The sequence below is a fragment of the Channa argus genome, unplaced genomic scaffold (genome assembly GCF_033026475.1).
Source record: "Channa argus isolate prfri unplaced genomic scaffold, Channa argus male v1.0 Contig013, whole genome shotgun sequence".
Lineage (NCBI taxonomy): Eukaryota > Metazoa > Chordata > Actinopteri > Anabantiformes > Channidae > Channa > Channa argus.
In genome coordinates this window covers 511494-521984 of record NW_027125232.1, presented here as the reverse complement: position 1 = coordinate 521984, position 10491 = coordinate 511494, and the positions used below count along the sequence as shown (strand labels likewise).

The 10491-nt window shown below is 40.9% G+C and overlaps 2 non-coding genes across 2 annotated transcripts; both read right to left on the bottom strand.

The window, feature by feature from the left end:
• Positions 1-2560: 2560 nt before the first annotated feature.
• Positions 2561-2633, bottom strand: trnar-ccu (transfer RNA arginine (anticodon CCU)). Its single transcript has one exon. It is a non-coding gene; the product is annotated as a tRNA-Arg (tRNA).
• A 7333-nt stretch (positions 2634-9966) lies between these two features.
• On the bottom strand, positions 9967-10038 carry trnal-caa (transfer RNA leucine (anticodon CAA)). The gene has a single exon. It is a non-coding gene; the product is annotated as a tRNA-Leu (tRNA).
• Positions 10039-10491: the final 453 nt, after the last annotated feature.

The window sequence follows — 10491 nt, the reverse complement described above, 5'->3', positions numbered from 1 at the left end:
CTGGATGTCCTACAATTTCCTACTTCTAAATTCAGACAAAACTGAAATCATCCTCTTTGGGCCTAAAAACATGAGAAATATGCTGTCTAACAATATAGTTACTCTAGATGACATAACTTTGGCCTCTAGTACTACGGTGAGGAACCTTGGAGTTATCTTTGACCAAGATTTGGCGTTTACGTCACATAAAAGACAAATGTCTAGAACAGCCTTCTTCCACCTACGGAACATTGCTAAAATTAGAAGCATCCTGTCTCAAAGTGATGCCGAAAAACTTGTCCATGCATTTGTTACTTCTAGGTTGGACTACTGTAATTCCCTACTTCTGGGGTGTCCTAATAACTCTCTAAAAAGCCTTCAATTAATCCAAAATGCTGCAGCAAGAGTGCTGACTGGATTAGGAAAGAGAGATCATATTTCACCTTCACTAGCTTCTCTTCATTGGCTTCCCATAAAATCTAGAATAGAGTTCAAAACCCTCCTCCTTACATACAAAGCTCTTAATGGTCAAGCTCCATCATATTTAATAGATCTCATAGTCCTGTATCGCCCAATTAGACCACTTCGATCCCAAAATACTGGCCTACTTGTGGTTCCCAGAGTTTGCAAAAGTAGAATGGGAGGCAGAGCCTTTAGCTATCAAGCTCCTCTCCTGTGGAACCAGCTTCCAATCCAAATTCGGGGAGCAGACACCCTCTCTACTTTTAAGACTAGGCTTAAAACTTTCCTTTTTGATAAAGCTTATAGTTAAAAATCCTCACTCAACGCCAGTGCCTTATCCATTAGGCCACTGGGGCATCTCAAACACCTTTACTCATCAGTTCTTCCACCAAACAGTTGCTTCCTAGACAGAGCATAATGTGAGACATGCCATGTTGGCTTTGGGTAACACAATAATGGCCCCAAATGCAGTAGATATAGTGAGTAGAAGGGAAATTTTTAAAAGTGCAAAGAAAAAGATGTGAAACACGTAGAAACTAGATTGCCATGCTGATATGAAACTGGCATTGTACCCCAGATTGGACTCGAACCCTTTGGGTAGCACAATAATGACAATAAAAGCAGTTAGTATAGTAAGATGGAGGAAAGCATTTGAAAGAGCAGAGAAAAGAATGTGAAATATACAATAATTGCATTCCCAAGCGGATATGCATCTGGAATTGTACAGTAGGTGAATATGTACTTTCTGTATCTGGTTCACTTTACTAAGAGGTTGTAAAGGCCCTAAGTCAGCTTACAAAACACAGTTAGCAGAGGATGGTTTCGACCCATCGACCTCTGGGTTTTGGGCCCAGCACGCTTCCGCTGCGCCACTCTGCTTTCAACGACACCAGATTGGAGTCGAACCCTTTGGGTAACACAATAATGACAATAAAAGCAGTTAGTATAGTAAGATGGAGGAAAGCATTTGAAAGAGCAGAGAAAAGAATGTGAAATATACAATAATTGCATTCCCAAGCTGATATGCATCTGGAATTGTACAGTAGGTGAATATGTACTTTCTGTATCTGGTTCACTTTACTAAAATGTTGTAAAAGCCCTAAGTCAGCTTACAAAACACAGTTAGCAGAGGATAGTTTCGAACCGTCGACCTTTGGGTTATGGGCCCAGCACGCTTCCGCTGCGCCACTCTGCTGTCAACCACTCCAGATGGGACTCGAACCCTTTGGGTAACACAATAATGACAATAAAAGCAGTTAGTATAGTAAGATGGAGGAAAGCATTTGAAAGAGCAGAGAAAAGAATGTGAAATATACAAAAATTGCATTCCCAAGCTCATATGCATCTGGAATTGTACAGTAGGTGAATATGTACTTTCTGTATCTGGTTCACTTTACTAAAAGGTTGTAAAGGCCCTAAGTCAGCTTACAAAACACAGTTAGCAGAGGATGGTTTCGATCCATCGACCTCTGGGTTATGGGCCCAGCACGCTTCCGCTGCGCCACTCTGCTGTCAACCACCCCAGATGGGACTTGAACCGACAATCCCTGGCTTAAGAGGCCAGTGCCTTAGCCATTAGGCCACTGGGGCCTCTCAAACACCTTTACTCATCAGTTCTTCCACCAAACAGTTGCTTCCTAGACAGAGCATAATGTGAGACATGCCATGTTGGCTTTGGGTAACACAATAATGGCCCCAAATGCAGTAGATATAGTGAGTAGAAGGGAAATTTTTAAAAGTGCAAAGAAAAAGATGTGAAACACGTAGAAACTAGATTGCCATGCTGATATGAAACTGGCATTGTACCCCATATTGGACTCGAACCCTTTGGGTAGCACAATAATGACAATAAAAGCAGTTAGTATAGTAAGATGGAGGAAAGCATTTGAAAGAGCAGAGAAAAGAATGTGAAATATACAATAATTGCTTTCCCAAGCTGATATGCATCTGGAATTGTATAGTAGGTGAATATGTACTTTCTGTATCTGGTTCACTTTACTAAGAGGTTGTAAAGGCCCTAAGTCAGCTTACAAAACACAGTTAGCAGAGGATGGTTTCGATCCATCGACCTCTGGGTTATGGGCCCAGCACGCTTCCGCTGCGCCACTCTGCTGTCAACCACCCCAGATGGGACTTGAACCCACAATCCCTGGCTTAGGAGGCCAGTGCCTTATCCATTAGGCCACTGGGGCATCTCAATCACCTTTACTCATCAGTTCTTCCACCAAACAGTTGCTTCCTATACAGAGCATAATGTGAGACATGCCATGTTGGCTTTGGGTAACACAATAATGGCCCCATATGCAGTAGATATAGTGAGTTCAATTCAATTCAACTTTATTTATATAGTGCCAATTCACAACAAAGTCATCTCAGGGCACTTTACAGAATAAAGTCAAGATTATAAAGATATATAAAGAGAACCCAACAATTCCCCCTGGAGCAAGCCATAGGCAACAGTGGAGAGGAAAAACTCCCTTTAACGGAAGAAACCTCCAGCAGAACCAGGCTCAGGGTGGACGGCCATTTGCCTCGACCGGTTGGGGTGAGTGGAAAGGGGAGAGGGAAAAGAACAGAGCAACAAAAAGCAACAACAAAACATTGGGCAGATTGGTAGGACCAGTAGCTTCACGCTGGAAGACACACAGCTTCAAAGCCGGGGGACACCTGCAGAAAGGGACAGAGAGAAGGGGACAGAGGATGACAAAGACAACTACGGGAGAGAACACACAGAGTTAATGACATACAGTGGTGACAATTGCGGGATGAGAGGAGAGGAGAGATGGTCAAGAGGAGGAAAGGAGCTCAGTGCATTGGGGGGTGGGTCCCCCAGCAGTCTAAGCCTATGGCAGCATAACTATAAATAACTATATGCTTTATTAAAAAGGAAGGTTTTAAGCCTAGACTTAAAAGTAGAGAGGCTGTCTGCTTCCCGAATCTGAACTGGGAGCTGGTTTCACAAGAGAGGAGCTTGATAGCTAAAGGCTCTACCTCCCATTCTACTTTTGGAAATTCTGGGAACCACAAGTAGGCCTGCATTCTGAGAGCAAAGTGGTCTACTGGGATGATATGGTGCTATGAGGTCTTCTAAATATGATGGAGCCTGACCATTCAGAGCTTTATATGTAAGAAGCAGGGTTTCAAATTCTATTCTACATTTAATTGGAAGCCAATGGAGAGAAGCTAGTGAAGGTGAAATATGATCTCTCTTGCTAGTTCCAGTCAGCACTCTTGCTGCAGCATTTTGGATTAATTGCAGGCTCTTTAGGGAGTTACTGGGGCATCCTGAAAGTAGGGAATTACAGTGGTCAAACCTAGAGGTAACAAATGCATGGACCAGTTTTTCGGCATCACTTTGAGACAGGATGCTCCTAATTTTGGCAATGTTCCGTAGGTGGAAGAAGGCTGTTCTAGAGATTTGTTTTATATGTGAGTTAAAGGACAGATCCTGATCAAACATAACTCCAAGGTTCCTTGCAGTAGTACTGGAGGCCAGGCTTATGCCATCTAGTGTAACAATATGGTTGGACATCATATCTCTGAGATTTTTGGGCCCAAATACTATGAATTCAGTTTTGTCTGAGTTTAAAAGTAAAAAATTGTGGGACATCCAGGCCTTTATGTCTTGTAGGCATGCTTGAAGCTTTATTAACTGATTATTTTCATCTGGTTCCATATATAAATATAGCTGGGTATCATCAGCATAACAGTGGAAGGGATATTTTTAAAAGTGCAAAGAAAAAGATGTGAAACACGTAGAAACTAGATTGCCATGCTGATATGAAACTGGCATTGTACCCCAGATTGGACTCGAACCCTTTGGGTAACACAATAATGACAATAAAAGCAGTTAGTATAGTAAGATGGAGGAAAGCATTTGAAAGAGCAGAGAAAAGAATGTGAAATATACAAAAATTGCATTCCCAAGCTGATATGCATCTGGAATATTACAGTAGGTGAATATGTACTTTCTGTATCTGGATCACTTTACTTAAAGGTTGTAAAGGCCCTAAGTCAGCTTACAAAACACAGTTAGCAAAGGATGGTTTCAATCTATTGACCTCTGGGTTATGGGCCCAGCACGCTTCCGCTGCGCCACTCTGCTTTCAACCACGCCAGATTGGACTCGAACCCTTTGGGTAACACAATAATGACAATAAAAGCAGTTAGTATAGTAAGATGGAGGAAAGCATTTGAAAGAGCAGAGAAAAGAATGTGAAATATACAAAAATTGCATTCCCAAGCTGATATGCATCTGGAATATTACAGTAGGTGAATATGTACTTTCTGTATCTGGATCACTTTACTTAAAGGTTGTAAAGGCCCTAAGTCAGCTTACAAAACACAGTTAGCAAAGGATGGTTTCAATTTATTGACCTCTGGGTTATGGGCCCAGCACGCTTTTGCTGCGCTACTCTGCTGTCAACCACCCCAGATGGGACTCGAACCCACAATCCCTGGCTTAGGAGGCCAGTGCATTATCCATTAGGCCACTGGGGCATCACAAACACCTTTACTCCTCAGTTCTTCCAACTAACAGTTGCTTCCTATACAGAGCATAATGTGAGACATGCCATGTTGGCTTTGGGTAACACAGTAATGGCCCCAAATGCAGTAGATATAGTGAGTAGAAGGGAAAAGATGTGAAATACGTAGAAACTAGATTGCCATGCTGAGATGAAACTGGCATTGTACACCAGATTGGACTCGAACCCTTTGGGTAACACAATAATGGCCCCAAATGTAGTAGATATAGTGAGTAGAAGGGAAATTTTTAAAAGTGCAAAGAAAAAGATGTGAAACACATAGAAACTAGTTTCCAATGCTGATATGAAACTGGCATTGTACCCCAGATTGGACTCGAACCCTTTGGGTAACAAAATAATGACAATAAAAGCAGTTAGTATAGTAAGATGGAGGAAACCATTTAAAAGAGCAGAGAAAGGAATTTGAAATATACAAAAATTGCATTCCCAAGCTGATATGCATCTGGAATTGTACAGGAGGTGAATATTTACTTTCTGTATCTGGTTCAGTTTACTAAAAGGTTGTAAAGGCCCTAAGTCAGCTTACAAAACACAGTTAGCAGAGGATGGTTTCGATCCATCGACCTCTGGGTTATGGGTCCAGCACGCTTCCGCTGTACCACTCTGCTGTCAACCACCCCAGATAGGACTTGAACCCACAATCCCTGGCTTAGGAGGCCAGTGCCTTATCCAATAGGCCACTGGGGCATCTCAAACACCTTTACTCATCAGTTCTTCCACCAAACAGTTGCTTCCTATACAGAGCATAATGTGAGCCATGCCATGTTGGCTTTGGGTAACACAATAATGGCCCCAAATGCAGTAGATATAGTGAGTAGAAGGGAAATTTTTAAAAGTGCAAAGAAAAAGATGTGAAACACGTAGAAACTAGAATGCCATGCTGATATGAAACTGGCATTGTACCCCAGATTGGACTCGAACCCTTTGGGTAACACAATAATGACAATAAAAGCAGTTAGTATAGTAAGATGGAGGAAAGCATTTGAAAGAGCAGAGAAAAGAATGTGAAATATACAAAAATTGCATTCCCAAGCTGATATGCATCTGGAATATTACAGTAGGTGAATATGTACTTTCTGTATCTGGTTCACTTTACTAAAAGGTTGTAAAGGCCCTAAGTCAGCTTACAAAACACAGTTAGCAGAGGATAGTTTCGAACCATCGACCTTTGGGTTATGGGCCCAGCAAGCTTCCGCTGAGCCACTCTGCTGTCAACCACCCCAGATGGGACTCGAACCCTTTGGGTAACACAATAATGACAATAAAAGCAGTTAGTATAGTAAGATGGAGGAAAGCATTTGAAAGAGCAGAGAAAAGAATGTGAAATATACATAAATTGCATTCCCAAGCTCATATGCATCTGGAATTGTACAGTAGGTGAATATGTACTTTCTGTATCTGGTTCACTTTACTAAAAGGTTGTAAAGGCCCTAAGTCAGCTTACAAAACACAGTTAGCAGAGGATGGTTTCGATCCATCGACCTCTGGGTTATGGGCCCAGCACGCTTCCGCTGCGCCACTCTGCTTTGAACCACACCAGATTGGACTCGAACCCTTTGGGTAATACAACTGCTCATACTGAACCAAAACCCAAAACTTTTAAATGTGGATTATTAAACATCAGATCTCTCTCTTCTAAATCTTTGTTAGTAAATGACTTGATAAATGATCATCAAATTGGTTTATTTTGTCTCACTGAAACGTGGTTGCAGCAGGAAGAATATGTCAGTTTAAATGAGTCAACCCCCCAAAGTCATATTAATTATCATGTTCCTAGATGCACAGGCCGAGGTGGAGGAGTAGCAGCAATATTTCACTCTAGCTTATCAATAATTCCTAGACCTAAACATAGTTATACCTCATTTGAGAGTCTTACTCTTAGCCTTTCACACCCAAACTGGAAAACTCAAAAACCACTATTATTTGTTATCGTGTACCGTCCTCCAGTCCCTTATTCAGAGTTTTTGATTGAATTTTCTGATTTTCTATCTGATTTAGTGCTTAGTACAGATAAAGTCATTATAGTGGGTGACTTTAACATTCATGTAGATGCTGACAGTAACTGTCTGAGCACTGCGTTTAATTCATTATTAGATTCAATTGGTTTTTCCCAAAATGTAAATAAACCCACTCATTGTTTTAGTCACACGTTAGACCTTGTCCTTACATATGGCATTGAAACTGATAATTTAATAGTATTTCCTCATAATTCTCTTCTGTCTGACCATTTTCTAATAACATTTGAATTTACAATAACGGACTATACAGCAGTTAGGAAAAAATTCCACTACAGCAGATGTTTATCTGAAAATGCTGTGAATACATTTAAAGAAATTATTTCTTCATCTTTTTCACCACCATGTGTCAATACTATGGTGAGTAGCCATCTTACTCCTGTGCAAATTGATTATTTAGTTGACGATTCTGCCGCCTCACTGCGTAGGATACTAGATACAGTTGCCCCTTTGAAATAGAAGGCAGTGAATCAGAGGAGCCGACCTCCATGGTACAATTCACAAATGCACAGCTTAAAGCAGGCAACACGAAAGCTAGAGAGGAAGTGGCGTTCCACTAATTTAGAAGAATCCCGGTTAGCCTGGAAAAACAGTTTAAAAACATACAAAAAAGCTCTCCGTGATGCCAGAACAGCATATTATTCCGCATTAATAGAGGAAAACAAGAACAACCCCCGGTTTCTGTTCAGCACTGTAGCCAGGCTGACTAAGAGCCATAGTTCTGTTGAGCCTAGTATTCCCTTAACTTTGAGCAGCAATGACTTTATGACTTTCTTTACTAGTAAAATTGTAGCCATTAGGGAAAAGATTCACCAGATCCTCCCTACAAATATTACGGCTAGATCTTCATGTACAACAGCTATAGAATCCTCAATAAGGCCCCAATCCATCTTAGACTGCTTTTCACCCATAGATCTCACTGAGCTAAGTTCAACTACCGCCTCCTCAAAACTAACAACATGTCTTTTAGACCCTGTTCCAACCAAATTGCTTAAAGATGTTCTACCTTTAATAGACACTTTCATATTAGATTTGATTAACCTATCTTTAGAAACTGGCTATGTACCAAAGGCCTATAAAGTTGCTGTAATCAAACCATTACTTAAAAAACCTTGTCTTGATCCAGGGGATTTAGCCAACTATAGACCAATATCAAATCTCCCGTTTATTTCTAAAATCCTTGAAAAAGTAGTTGCAAAACAATTATGTGATCACCTTTACAGGAATAATTTGTATGAAGACTTTCAGTCAGGATTTAGAGCTCATCACAGTACAGAAACAGCACTGGTAAAAGTCTCCAATGATCTTCTCCTGGCTTCAGATAATGGACTTGTGTCTGTACTCGTCTTACTAGACCTTAGTGCCGCATTTGACACCATTGACCACAACATTTTATTACAGAGACTAGAACATGGATTTGGGATTAAAGGAACCACATTACATTGGTTTAAATCTTATCTGTCAGACAGATTCCAACTTGTTCATGTTAATGATGACTCTTCTTTATGCACCAAAGTCAGCTATGGAGTTCCACAGGGCTCTGTGTTAGGACCAATACTTTTTAATCTCTACATGTCACCTTTAGGCAAAATCATTAGGAAACATTCCATAAACTTCCACTGATATGCAGATGATACCCAGCTCTATTTATCTGTGAAACCAGAAGATACTAACCAATTAGTCAAATTTGAAGCATGTCTAAAAGACATAAAGAACTGGATGTCCTACAATTTCCTACTTCTAAATTCAGACAAAACTGAAATCATCCTCTTTGGGCCTAAAAACATGAGAAATATGCTGTCTAACAATATAGTTACTCTAGATGACATAACTTTGGCCTCTAGTACTACGGTGAGGAACCTTGGAGTTATCTTTGACCAAGATTTGGCGTTTACGTCACATAAAAGACAAATGTCTAGAACAGCCTTCTTCCACCTACGGAACATTGCTAAAATTAGAAGCATCCTGTCTCAAAGTGATGCCGAAAAACTTGTCCATGCATTTGTTACTTCTAGGTTGGACTACTGTAATTCCCTACTTCTGGGGTGTCCTAATAACTCTCTAAAAAGCCTTCAATTAATCCAAAATGCTGCAGCAAGAGTGCTGACTGGATTAGGAAAGAGAGATCATATTTCACCTTCACTAGCTTCTCTTCATTGGCTTCCCATAAAATCTAGAATAGAGTTCAAAACCCTCCTCCTTACATACAAAGCTCTTAATGGTCAAGCTCCATCATATTTAATAGATCTCATAGTCCTGTATCGCCCAATTAGACCACTTCGATCCCAAAATACTGGCCTACTTGTGGTTCCCAGAGTTTGCAAAAGTAGAATGGGAGGCAGAGCCTTTAGCTATCAAGCTCCTCTCCTGTGGAACCAGCTTCCAATCCAAATTCGGGGAGCAGACACCCTCTCTACTTTTAAGACTAGGCTTAAAACTTTCCTTTTTGATAAAGCTTATAGTTAAAAATCCTCACTCAACGCCAGTGCCTTATCCATTAGGCCACTGGGGCATCTCAAACACCTTTACTCATCAGTTCTTCCACCAAACAGTTGCTTCCTAGACAGAGCATAATGTGAGACATGCCATGTTGGCTTTGGGTAACACAATAATGGCCCCAAATGCAGTAGATATAGTGAGTAGAAGGGAAATTTTTAAAAGTGCAAAGAAAAAGATGTGAAACACGTAGAAACTAGATTGCCATGCTGATATGAAACTGGCATTGTACCCCAGATTGGACTCGAACCCTTTGGGTAGCACAATAATGACAATAAAAGCAGTTAGTATAGTAAGATGGAGGAAAGCATTTGAAAGAGCAGAGAAAAGAATGTGAAATATACAATAATTGCATTCCCAAGCGGATATGCATCTGGAATTGTACAGTAGGTGAATATGTACTTTCTGTATCTGGTTCACTTTACTAAGAGGTTGTAAAGGCCCTAAGTCAGCTTACAAAACACAGTTAGCAGAGGATGGTTTCGATCCATCGACCTCTGGGTTTTGGGCCCAGCACGCTTCCGCTGCGCCACTCTGCTTTCAACCACACCAGATTGGAGTCGAACCCTTTGGGTAACACAATAATGACAATAAAAGCAGTTAGTATAGTAAGATGGAGGAAAGCATTTGAAAGAGCAGAGAAAAGAATGTGAAATATACAAAAATTGCATTCCCAAGCTGATATGCATCTGGAATTGTACAGTAGGCGAATATGTATTTTCTGTATCTGGTTCACTTTACTAAAAGGTTGTAAAGGCCCTAAGTCAGCTTACAAAACACAGTTAGCAGAGGATGGTTTCGATCCATCGACCTCTGGGTTATGGGCCCAGCACGCTTCCGCTGCGCCACTCTGCTTTCAACCACCCCAGATGGGACTCGAACCCACAATCCCTGGCTTAGGAGGCCAGTGCATTATCCATTAGGCCACTGGGGCATCACAAACACCTTTACTCCTCAGTTCTTCCAACTAACAGTTGCTTCCTATATAGAGC